The sequence below is a fragment of the Portunus trituberculatus genome, chromosome 41 (genome assembly GCF_017591435.1).
Source record: "Portunus trituberculatus isolate SZX2019 chromosome 41, ASM1759143v1, whole genome shotgun sequence".
Lineage (NCBI taxonomy): Eukaryota > Metazoa > Arthropoda > Malacostraca > Decapoda > Portunidae > Portunus > Portunus trituberculatus.
In genome coordinates this window covers 35,451,938-35,465,538 of record NC_059295.1, presented here as the reverse complement: position 1 = coordinate 35,465,538, position 13,601 = coordinate 35,451,938, and the positions used below count along the sequence as shown (strand labels likewise).

The window sequence follows — 13,601 nt, the reverse complement described above, 5'->3', positions numbered from 1 at the left end:
ATTGGTGCTTGGGAATGGCCTAGGTTCCATTATGTGATGTGACGAGGAGTGTTTCTCGAAAGATTTGTGGCTGGCAGTGCCGGAGAAGGGAAAGCAGGGATGGATGGGGCCACGAGCGGAGGCAGAGCGGATTTTCAATACCCAACCGGTGGAGATTTACGAGAAGACACCATGATAAAGGGGTGAGAACGACTACCGTTTACCCGGAGAGACCAACACGTGCCGAACTTTCTTTTATTCAGCTTTATGCAATGTAGTGTTTCCAAAGCAGGTCAGGGCAGGTATACAGGTTCACGGCGCAATGTGAAACAGTTCATCAATATAAAATAAAGAATAATAAAAAAATTTTGTCTCAGTAGAATGAATTAACTATATACATTATTCATTTTAAAGAGATAAAAGGTGCGATCCCCAAAAGCAGGTAAGAATGACCGTCCGCGTTTAATAATGAGATACAAAATTAAGGCATGCAAAGCTCAGTTATTTTTATCTATATGCACATTTTTAAGCACATGATTAACCCAGATGCAGACGCTTATGCTGAGGTGAGGGTGGCGGTGGTGGTGGTTGGAGAAAGTCACATGAATGAATCCTTCCATTGTGTCCAGGCGTGAGTTGGCCGATGACGTACTGCGTGACCCTCCATCCTCTGTCTATCTTCGCATGCTATCGCTAGCGGAGGAGAGATGGAGGACATTTATCTTTTAGCGTTAATGAATAACCGAACTGCGTTTTTAGCTATGCAGAGGCAGCGATCAATGAGAAGCAGCCATGAACCAAAGCCATGAGTCAGGCAGAGCCGCATCCCCCTGACTGAATGCCATAGTAAATACCGACGTTTCTATCCTTTTAAGATCCTCAGGAATACATGGAATGACGGAACTCTGAACGTGTGAGCAAATATTATAAAAGGTCACACCGATCGATACTGTGAGGGAGAGGAGTTATTTGCCTTCACTGCAACGCCACCACCCTTCACATGTGACTGAGATTAATGGCAGCCACATCTTAGCAATCAAACAGTGTCATGAGTACTTCAGCCGTGAAAACATTTTATTAATTCAGTGCACTGCTATGTACCAATGACAAATGTTATATACTTTATTGACTTCGCGGACGAAAATCAAACTTACCACCTGCAATTCTGTGACAAAGCTTCATTGACTGTACCCTTTCCTCCGCCTCCCTCAGCAGCAGGAGGCATAAGAAATCAAGAGAATTGTGACGCACGGCACCACCCTCTCCCGAGTCGTAAATGAGCCCCAACCGCTGTATATCCTCGCGATGCTGTCTTTAACGCACGTGGGTTAGAGATGAAAAGAAGCAAAAACCAAGAAAGCGTGTGTTTTAATCTGATTAAAAAGTGTGTGTGTGTTAGGGATAATGGAAAGAGGCGGTATTCGATGTAAATTATACAATACAGTAAACAACACTAGCTGGTGGATGTTGTGGCGGAGTTTTAAGCGGCACGTGCGGACAGCCCTAGCAAGATCTGTTGTGTCATGTTTTCCTGCTAAAGCTACGTATACATATAAAGAATGTCATCAATATAAATAGATGTATACTTGTTCTTTAAATTTGATTCGATGCCCAATTTAATTACTAATTACGTACCTTCATACTTCAAAATGAGGAGGAGATTATATACCTTGCATTAAGAAGAGAAAATAAATGGTGATAGACAGACACTGGGAGGCTTCACCAGGCGAAGTCCAGCATAGAAACACTTATGGAGAACGATCGCAAGACCTCATCAGGGACAAACCTGTGTGAGTATCAAGGTCGGAGAGGACGAAGACATCATTTCCAAATACTTATACAATAGGCACAATATAGTCAGAGTAGGGAAATGGAGGAGGCACAAGCCTTGAATAATCAATCAAGTATGTATTATTTGGCAAACAACACAGAGAAGAGTTTAGCTATATGAATATATGTAATAGAAGTGATATCATATACATGAAACAGAGGCAAGATACTTTTGGCTGGATTTCGTAAGTGATGATGAGACAAAATGTCTGAATTTTTATATTTCTTCATTATAAAAGACAATTTTAGCTAGACAACTAATTATAGTAAATTAATAATAGGTTTCGTATCATTTTAAGCAAAAAGCAAAGATCTTGCCTCCATTTTGTATGGAGTACTCTGTCTTCTGCCTCTTTCTTACCGCCGAATATCGCTATTTTCATGCTAACTGTTCTACTGATCTTGCTAACTACATGCCTCCCCTCCTCCTGTGGCCTCGCGGCACAAGGCTTTCTTCTTCCTCTCATCCCTATTCTGTCCAACTCACTAACGCAAGAGTTAACCAGTACTCTCAATCATTCATACCTTTCACTGGTAAACTCTGGAACTCCCTCCCTGCATCGGGATTTCCGACTTCCTACGGCTTCTTTTAAAAGGCAGGTATCGAGGCATTTGCTCCCTAATTTTGGCCGACTTTTTTTCTTTTTGTAGCGAGCCAGCACTCAAGTGGGCCTTTTTAAATTTTTTTTTTTTTTTTTTGCCCTTGGCTGGTTCTCTTCCCTCCATTAAAAAAATAAAATAAAATAAAGCGTCTGCGAGAACTTAACTGAACAACGGTTTTACCAGCTTTATAATTTGAGAATGTATATGGAATATGTGATGCCTACAGTAATGGGATGAAAAATAGACCACCATACACACACACACACACACACACACAAACACACACCGCGTAGTGCAGTGATTAGCACGCTCGACTCACAATCGAGAGGGCCGGGTTCGAGTCCCAGGAAGTGGCGTGGCAAATGGGCAAGCCTCTTAATGTGTGGCCCCTGTTCACCTATCAGTAAATAGGTACGGGACGTAACTCGAGGGGTTGTGGCCTCGCTTTCCCGGTGTGTGTTGTGGTCTCAGTCCTACCCGAAGATCGGTCTATGAGCTCTGAGCTCGCTCCGTAATGGGGAAGACTGGCTGTGTGACCAGCAGACGACCGAGGTGAATTACACACACACACACACACACACACACACACACACACACACACACGAGCACATACAATAAAGATGTTGATGGATAAAGTAAAAAACAGATCAATGCTGATAAAAGAAACTCATTAATAATGCCTGAACTACTAACGTAACATCTGACTGACTGGACGACTCATACGTGACTCGGGAATCTAAACTGCCTTCTTCCGCTCCTCCCTCCAATCTCAAAGGGCTAAAGGCGCACTGTACCACTCACATCACTCATCAGAATTAGTACCCCACAAGAAAAACTGGGGGTTAACAAGAGCACGGAAGGCTATGAAATGCTATATAAGCTCCTGGCGGTGACATTATCTTGATCCTGGTATAAGTTTCGTAGCCTTCGTATTGTTCTATTCCTCTTTCCATCCTTTTACTTCATCTTTGTTGTGTTGTATCTCTCCGTCCTTGTGCCAAGGGGAAATATAAAGGACTGCAAAACAGAGAGCAGAAACGTTAGAACCAGCAGGTGAAAGGACTACAGCCAGCAGCATTTATTCACCTGGCTGTTACCCTAACTGCCTTTTAAGTTTTCCATAGTGAGAGATGCAATATCGGTTCCATTAAATACATAATACATTCTTTTCGCAACACACTTGACACTTATGATCCTGCGCATGTTATAGGATCACATCGTTTAGGTATTTCTAACGCTTGCATAATGTGACGTAAGTAACAAATAACTCGGAAACGAATTTCAAAATATTATGACAACATTAAACACGTGAAAGACGGCGTTGTCCAACGAAATACTTGAGCAACGAAATTGTGACGCCTTCTCCGCATGAGTTATTTTCTGCATCAACACACACACTTACCTTGCCTTTCTTGCCCTTGAGTCAACGCTGGGACTGGGAGCCTCCCTCAAAGCTACATCGCACAACTCAGTGCTTCACGTCACTCCGCCGATAGGCGAAGCATCGCATGGATCACTACGAAAACTGAAATAGCAGTATGAGCTGACGAACCCGACCCGGCCACACACCAACCCATTACGACTGCGCTGCCAGGTGGCTAGAACAGTACAGAAACCAACCTCACGCTCACAGCTTACCCGTGTAGCCTTTAGTCTTTTGAAAAACTCATAAATTATTTCTAACCTTTTAATTGTTATCTGTTGTTCATTGTAAAAAAAGTAACTATGTATTTTTTACACATTGAGAAGACTCCCGGTTTTAATAGTTTCGTCACATTTTGTGTAAGACACAGAGACTTAGTGAGACTATTGGAACCTCCCTAACGTTCGTATACGTTCGAGTGTTACTGGTTTGTTTTCTTGGTTTTGATTTTGAACTGTTTACCACGACCTGTATAGGTGTTGTGCTGTCCACTGTCGATCGTCTTGACAATGAGCAACATTAATTATGTGTAGTAGCTGAAAGGAGAGCGTGATGTCACGGTTTACATGTGAAAGAGACAAATATATTGCAAGTGACAAGGTCTAGCTAGAAAAGTTTGAGACTCGGCGTGTCAAAGCTTCATCATGGCGTCCGCTGGCACCTGTTAAAGACTTCGTAAGGTACTCGTACTGTGTAGTACTTATCATGCAGGATTAGTGTCCTGCATTGATTCCATAAAGGCTAGTGACATGTAAGGTTAATTCCCCGCAGGGGCCAGCTGCCCTACATAATCAAGAGGTTAAAATTTGTTTACTATACATTTCAGCGGTGGACAAACGGTGTTTTTTGCAGATATCTCCTAAACGAATCGTTGGATGAGTATGATATTTCAACACACTACCTTGAACATCCGTTCGTAATTTATGGTTAACATACCACAGTGCTATATGTGTTATGTGAGGAGTTTACTCGTGAAAATAACACAAAGCCGACGAGTCATGTTGACACATTCCAATGAAAGTGTGGTTCCCCCACACACCCACCCAAACCATTCCTAACCACTACTACGTCTACCCCGTCTCGGAAGTTCTCGCCCTCTTTATCCCTCCTCTCCTCTCCCTAGCTCCTCGCCTCCCTCACTCCTGTGTCCCTCCCTTCTTCTCCCACCACTGTATTTATACATTATAATGTTCTGTAAGTGTGTATGTATAGATATGATTATTAACGAGTATGGTACAATTTCATGAAGGCAAGAAGTGGTTCACGTTGATAATTACTGTACAACAGCACGTTTACGTGTAGTATATAGAAGAGCCATGTTTGCAGTCGTTATGGTCAACCATGTGAACATGATGTGCTGGAATTACCTGTGACCTGGACCTTCTACTGTTAGGAAAAGTTGATACTCTTATTGCGTACTGTCTACCTATTGATCATAAAAAGTGGTCCAGTTTATATATAATATTATTTTGTTGTTAGATACGTTGCTTATTATCCAGCTATACGGCCATTAACAGCGGAATTAGCTATTGCTTTCACGGTCGTTTGACCCACTCTGGTTTTCATGTCCACATATACCAGCAATTGTATTAAATAATATCATTAATGTATGATATGTATGTACATACTGACGTATGTAACTATTATACCTATACGTATGTAATTACAATAGGGAAAAAAATCAAAGGTGGAAGGCTGATGGTGTGAATAGGGGTGAAGAGGAAGCGGGAAGAGGGTCATGCGATACTGGGGTAGAGAAGGAGTGGTCTGGGGATTCTTCAGGGTGGTGGTGGTGGTGGAGGGGTTAGACGAGTACCCCACACTCGTCCGATTCTGTTTAACACCTTTGATATGATGACTGGATTAGGCGTAATATCACTCAGTAAACTCCTCACATAACACATATAGCACTGTGGTATGTTAACCATAAATTACGAACGGACGTTCAAGGTAGTGTGTTGAAATATCATACTCATCAAACAATTCGTTTAGGAGATATCTGCAAAAAACACCGTTTGTCCACCGCTGAAATGTATAGTAGTCTTATGTTAAGTTAGTTATCCTCTCTCTCTCTCTCTCTCTCTCTCTCTCTCTCTCTCTCTCTCTCTCTCTCTCTCTCTCTCTGTGTGTGTGTGTGTGTGTGTCTGTGTTCTAAATTGGCAAGCTGATTGCTACTGAATATTTTATGCTTATTTTGGTCATAATATTCTTAATACCAGCTCAAGTCATTCCATACATTGCGTTCGGTGTCACGAGGTGAACCTTTAATAAGAAATCTAAACTAAAACCAAAATACGCTGACCCATAGGGTGGGGCCAATAATCTGTGCGATGTTGCCGTAATCTCTCATTACTTCAAAGAAAACGGAATAGTAGTGTTTCTTTATCCAATATAATGCATGACTTTGCTAAAAAAAAAGTCACAAAAGAGATGAAGATCTCTACAGGTGATTATGCTACAAGTAAATTAAATACAGTAAAGGTGCTGGTTGGATAAGTGAAAATAACTTGCATAAGATTTTTTATGTCATCTCGAGATACTTAGTCTAATATAATGAGTGGTAAAAAAGAAACAGGATGAGACAGCATTTTATTTCAGTTATTGTCCCAAGCTAAACTTATTTCTTGAAGATCATTGAATGAAGACACTTTTTTCCACACCACCTTTGAAGTAAAAGTCTTATAGGCGTGTTTTTTTTTTTTTCGTTTATAGAAGTGTCCCCTGGAAACCTAATCCTCTGCTTGAGTTTCAGCAGGATAACTTACTCAGAGCCACTCTCCTCATCTGAAGTGTCTTCTGTGTTGATCACAAACGAGTCTGTAACATGATCAACTGACAGATCTTGTCTTGGCTTGGCTGTGCAGGGAAGCGTCTGGGTGTCTTTCCAGTCTTAATGGTTTTATCAACACGCATGTAAGTAGGCACCATCAAAAGCAAAACAATAAGGGCCGAGAATCCCAAGTATTGCTCTGATCCGTATAGGTCAAGAACTACTTAATTCTTCTTTAAAGACTGGCATCTTCAGTGAGTCATTTTATCCAATTCAATTAATACATTGCACTCTAAAGAAAAAAGAAATCTCTTATAGCAAATAAGTCGTGAACGGAGACACAGGGACGCTGAAAGCAGGACACAAAATGAACAGTGAAAAAGAGGAGTCGTCTCTCTGAGGGAAGGAGTGAGAACAAGCCTTTTGTTTCTTTACCATTGTATATGTTCATGGAAACATCAATACACGAACACACACACACACACACACACACACACACACACACACACACACACACACACACACACAGAGAGAGAGAGAGAGAGAGAGAGAGAGAGAGAGAGAGAGAGAGAGAGAGAGAGATAGTGGAGTGGGGACGCAAGGAAGGGAGCTGTAGTTAGTAGCCTTTGATTTTCCCCTATTTAACATTGATTAGTGTGCTAGGCAGCCTCAAACATTGGGGCAGCACTCAGTACACGGACAGACGGACGAGGCCTCTTTGGGTGAGGAAGTGAATGACAGATACTCGTAGACATGTACAATGTATTGCCCAATTTGTTTAATGAATCATTGCGAAAGTAACGAAAGAGGAAATGTTTAAATATGTTTATGGGGAATATTGTAATAACTAATAATTAAGATAGATAGATAGATGGAGAGAGAGAGAGAACGGGGGAGAGGGAGGGATATAATCTCATAAGCAAAACAGTGCTATTCCTTGAGGCAGCGTCGCGGGAAGAGTTTGCAAGCCATATTCAGCAATGTCCGGCCGTTAAGATTCCCGTCACTGCTTCCACCATCTCCGATATCCAAATGACGACTCGTATTGCGGAAGTATTTTCTTGCGCGGCTCTTTATAACTTGAGAAGAAAAATCATTCTTGGAGATGGTTGAACACACAATATGGCAAGAAAGAGAGAGGGGAGGATAGAGAAGAAAGGCAGGTAGAAGGAAAGGAGGAAGGAAGGATGGAGAGCAAGAGGAAGGGTCAGGAAGGTTACATTTGTTTTAAAAGAGCTTTCTCAAAGATTACTTGTTTGCTCGGCTCCATGTTTCATCATTTAAGTGTTATTGCTTGAAAGCATTCTCAGGGGGACAGGCATCGGAGGAGCTCTGTAAACTTAAATGGCCCGTCGATAAGTGAATCCACAATCGTCGCCCGCTTGAAAATCAGATAGACTCCCTTTAGTGGATCAGAACCTGCAATTATCGCCGGCCTGGAGCCACCTCACCTCCACAACACCATTTCCCCCTGAAAAACACCCCGGTTCCGTGAGCCTCCCCGCCCAGGCACCTACACCCAATTGATACGACGCACATAAATACTGAACTATTATAGGTCGTATTCCGGGTTATAGTTATTATAGAACATAGCTCGAGCTGTAGCGCCGCCCTCCGAACACCTACAATCCCACCCTGGCCGCCGGTTGGGGGCAAAACCCATAACTAACACCATAAAGGAGCCGCCGCATGAACCCCTCGCCCGCTCCTCTGTTGCGAGATGTGGAAATACAACTTGTTCCCTCGCCAGGCCATCCGTTCACAGTGTCCCAACCCCACACTGCCGCCTCTGCCCCGCTAGATCCAAGTCCTTGCAGCACATCGGTTGACGGTCACCTACTGTTTTCTTTCCGTTTTTGGTGCACTTAAGGGGAGGCACAACAACTGGATGAAAAATATTCATAAAAAAAAAAGTTTTCAATATTTTTGTTTGAAACTTTTGAAATGTGCAATGGCACCATTTTCTGATATTATGGTAGTAGGTAGAACATTTTAGTTCATGACGTCGTGACGTCATGACATCACAGCTTAAAAAATTCACGTAAATTTTAATTTTCACTCTAGAGTTACCAAATTTTGCATGGTATTAGTAGAATAACATATTAACCTACCCAAGACAGTTTTTTGCTAAATTCGTTTTAGTTCGTGAGAAACCGCTTTCGCAATTTCATGAAATAATGACGTCACTATTTTTTAGCTATATAACGTATCCAGAACAAGACTTTTTCGAATTTCTTAAAACCCTGTCTTGGAAATGTAGACATACCCATTATGTACAAGTATGGTGAGTTTCATTTAGATCCATCAAGTTTTTTGTGCACAGCTACTCATTGAAGTTAAAATTTGACGTTTTGAGATAAATGAGTTTAAAGTTTTGAGTATGACATATTATGTGGTAATTATCGAGGGATTCGATTTCTTTTAATGCATATGTACAACAAATATGTACTACACATGTTTAATATGTACTGCAAAAAATCGCCAATGAAATGTACTTACAGTAGCACAAACACGGGAAAACAGAGCGTAAACTCCCTGTACACAAGATTTAAAGTCCACCCAGACATTTAAAAAGGTTCCGTCTCGCGACCTTTAAACCGTGTTGCCACCCGGTGTTCGTTATTTACTGACTACGGCTTCATTCTTGAAGCTTTTTTCTATCTAGATATGCGAAATAATAAAAAATGATTTTTTGACCTAATTTTATCATCTCAGCTGTTGTGCCTCCCCTTAACAAATATGACTTTCCTTTTCACTCTTGTCCCCAGCAATAAATCATTCTGTCTTCTAATAGTGTGGTTTTACATAGGTGTTTGCTGCAAGTGTGTGTGTGTGTGTGTGTGTGTGTGTGTGTGTGTGTGTGTGTGTGTGTGTGTGTGTGTGTGTGTGCGTGAGTCTGTGTGTGGATGGAAAGAGGTGGAAATTTGGAACACATATCGCACTTGCTTTTGATCTGAGACTTACAATCAACCTTCCCGTGCACTGCTTTTCACCAGTTTCAGTATCTCATCTTACGGGACAAGTTATTTTCCGTGAAATATACAAAGCTTCAAGAAAAGTTTAAAAGCTTTCGCTATTCACCCAAATATCCAGCATATTTTGTACTTGATATTCCTTTTTTTTTTTATCTTTACACAACAAAATTGGTGCCTGTCTGTCTGCGTGGCTGTCTAGTTTTTTCCCTTTGTCTATACGGCTGAGGCACGTTATCATACATACGGCCCACAACCGTACCCTCGTTCACTCCTCAGGCGGGAGGGGGAGGCATGGGAACAACTTACCACGAAGCTATGCTCCTCCTTCAGTATGCCGGGATTGGGAACACTACTCCACCCCGGATGATTCCCAGCGTTACCGTCATGACACTGGAGGACATACCGGCGCGTTTAGAGACATATCACAGTACAACAGATTTGGAAAAAGTAAAGATGGATGTTATAACTGTAGGGAATTCAATCACGTGCAAGAAAACTGTAGGTTCAACCACAAACTGTCATGTGGCTTTTGCCGACCCTTAGGACACAAGAGCCGCCTGTGTCAGTATTACATCACATAGGATAACGGCAAAGAAGTTATAGCCGCTGTAGAAACCAAAGGAAACTTTCTAACAATTGAACATGTAAATGCTCAATCACTATTGGGGAGCATAGATGCAATAAGACTATTAGTGGAGGAAAGTAATACTGATATACTATGTGTAAGTGAATCGTGGCTCACTCCTAATTTTCCGGATGACTTTGTTAAGATACCAGGGTATAATATTTTTCGTGGTGATGGTGGACGTGGTGGTGGTGTTTGTATTTATGTGAAGGATGTTTTAACAACTAATGTAATTAACTTAAATGTTCCGAGGAAGGAAGGAGTTGAAGACGTATGGGTAACAGTACAGTGTCGGAAATTACCATCTATCATTATAGGGTGTGTTTACAGACATCCTAAGGCCCCAGTCATTTCTTTTGACTATATACAAGACACTTTTAAAACACTTCTTTTAAAAAATAAGGCACTATATGTTTTAGGCGATTTTAATGACAACTTACTTGATAAGAATAACAAAATGACTAAGATTATAAAGAGCAGCAAATTAACGCAGTTAATCAATAAACCGACCAGAATTACACATACGTCCTCGACATTATTAGACCTTGTCATCACTAATAAGCCAGATGCTGTGGTCTCCTGCGACGTTGTTCCGCAGGAAGTAGCAGACCACGACCTCACAGGCATCACTGTAAACATTAGCAAGCCTAAGAGGCCGCCTGTAATCAAAACTTTTCGCCATCTTGGGAAATATAGAAAAGAAGATTTTTGCCTCAAATTGCTTGAAAATGTGGAACATTTTAATATGATTTTATGTACGGACGATGTCAATAGACAGGTTGAAATTTTTACTTTTAATTTTATTAAATGTTTGGATGCTTGTGCTCCTTATGTTACTAAAGAAATAAAACGACCATTTGCACCATGGATGACGGATAACCTACAAGACGCCATAATACTTAAAATGAAACTCGAAAAAAACTTAAGTTTGACAGGCAAAACGCTGCCCTTCAGGACCAATATAAACGAGAAAAGAAGCAAGTTAAAACTTTCATTGATGAAAGTAAAAACGAATACTATCGCAATAAACTTAATGAAAGTAAAGGTAACATTGCAAAGACATGGAAAACAATTAGAGAAATAGTCCCCAACTGTAAAAGTAATGCCAGTAATTGCAACTTTGAAAATGAAATTAACAAAGCCAACGAATTTAACAAACACTTTGCAAATGTTGGAAGAAATACATATGAAAAAACTCAAGAGACGCTCCATGGTGAAAATGTGACTCTTTTTAATGATATGACTGTTACTTCTGATGGTGATAATAATTTTAGACCACAACCTGTTGACACTGACACTATAATCCTAACTATGAAAGGACTTAAAGATACAAACTCAGTAGGCTCTGATGGTATTCCTTTGACTTTCATTAAGGATTCCTTGTATGTGATCGCTTTTGATCTAACTTGCATTGTTAACACTTCTATTGTCACAGGCATTTTTCCTACTACTTGGAAACATGCTTTGGTAGTTCCACTCTTTAAAAGTGGTGATAGTAATGATTTTAATAATTATAGACCCATTTCCCTTTTACCCATCCTATCAAACATTGTTGAGAAAGTAGTTGCTGGTCAGCTCACACGTTATTTAGAAGCCAATAAACTGTTATCTAACACGCACCACGGGTTCCGTCCTAGACTGTCCACAGAAACTGCTCTCACTGTTATTACAGACAAAATTTATGGCAATATGGACTCAAAGAAAATATCTATCTTAACTTTATGTGATCTATCAAAAGCCTTTGACAGTATCAGCCACGATAATCTATTACGTAAGTGCGCTAAACTAAACATTGATAGCTTTTGGTTTACAAATTATATTCAAAATCGATCACAGTCTGTTCGCTTAAATAATACAGTATCTAAGGAAGTAAATGTAAGATACGGAGTTCCGCAGGGCTCAATTCTTGGCCCGATTTTATTTTCAATATACGTAAATGACCTTAATGAGAAAGTGAAGACATCTGTGATACAATATGCGGATGACACACAGTTCCTTGAAGGTGATACTGTTGAAAATCTTGATAGGCTCATCTCCATCACTGAAAATGCATTGCGGGATATAAAACTTTACTTCTTAACTAATGGTCTTTTATTAAATAACAAAAAAACGCAATGCATATTCATTGGAAATAGGCAACTGTTAGCCCGAATTCCCCCGACATTTTTATAAGTTGTAACGGAGTACACATATACCCGACCACACAGGTGAAGAATTTGTGTGTCTATTTTGATAGATATATGCTCTTTGACGTGCACATTGCAGAATTCAATTCCAAAATAATGGGGATATTAATGTACATAAATAGAGTAAGTGAGAATTTTGATCAAACAACACGTACAACTGTCGTACAGTCCCTAGTGCTTAGCCTTATTAATTACTGTACTTGTATATGGGGTTCTACCAACAAAACTCTCATTCATACTGTGCAAAGATCGCAAAACTTTGCTGCTAAAATTGTTAATGGAGGAGCTAGAAAATATGACCACGTGACTCCTATTATAAAAGAACTTGAGTGGCTGACCGTCAAAGACAAATATTATTTCGAGAAGTGCAGCACAGTGTATAAATCAGTGAATAGACTATATCCTGACTGGTACCTGAACCTTTCCACAGTCAGAGATAACACAACGACCACAACAAGACAAGGAAACAACCTGCATGTCCAAAGAACTAAAACAGACTCTGGCGCCAGAGCCACCACGGTGTGTGGGCCCAACTTATGGAATGAGTTACCTCAATATATCACCACCTCTGGAAGCCTACACAGTTTTATATCTAGTCTTAGAAATTTACTGTTCAGAATGTCAAACTAGGTACCAACATTTTATATTTATATTACATAACAGCTGTTATGAATTTTATAACTTTTACATTCTTACAATATTTTAGTTTTGTTTTAGGTATTCTTTTGTATTCTGAGTTCACTGTTTTATAGTTTTACTTTATAATTTTAACGCCTATCGTTTTACTAAGTTAGTTAATAATTTACAATTACAATATTTTTATCATGTCTATTTGTACGATCAATTGAATAACCATGTTTCATGGAATAAACGATTTATTATTATTATTATTATTATTATTACTCTCTCTCTCTCTCTCTCTCTCTCTCTCTCTCTCTCTCTCTCTCTCTCTCTCTCTCTCTCTCTCTCTCTCTCTCTCTCTCTCTCTCTCTCTCTCTGTCAGTTCTTTACGAGTGAGACCTTTCAACATTTCATCCTCCAGTTTTCATTAATTACCAAACGCTTACCTGAATGCTCAATATTTTTACCCTTGTTAAATAAATTTCACTATTATAAATAACCTCCATATTTTTCATTTCTATTACCTAACTGATTTTGGGTATACAGGCATGACGTGTGTGTGTGTGTGTGTGTGTGTGTGTGTGTGTCC

At 40.2% G+C, this 13,601-nt stretch overlaps 1 long non-coding RNA gene across 2 annotated transcripts in view; it reads right to left on the bottom strand.

The window, feature by feature from the left end:
- Positions 1-3,989, bottom strand: part of LOC123516978 — a 62,705-nt gene extending 58,716 nt beyond the window's left edge. The window contains exons 1-2 of one of the 2 annotated variants that reach the window (XR_006678350.1): positions 3,815-3,989; positions 3,214-3,429 (exon numbers count right to left, since the gene is read on the bottom strand). This is a non-coding gene — a long non-coding RNA (uncharacterized LOC123516978). The remainder of the gene's footprint in view (positions 1-3,213; positions 3,430-3,814) is intronic. The other variant, XR_006678349.1, reaches the window with a different exon arrangement.
- Positions 3,990-13,601: the final 9,612 nt, after the last annotated feature.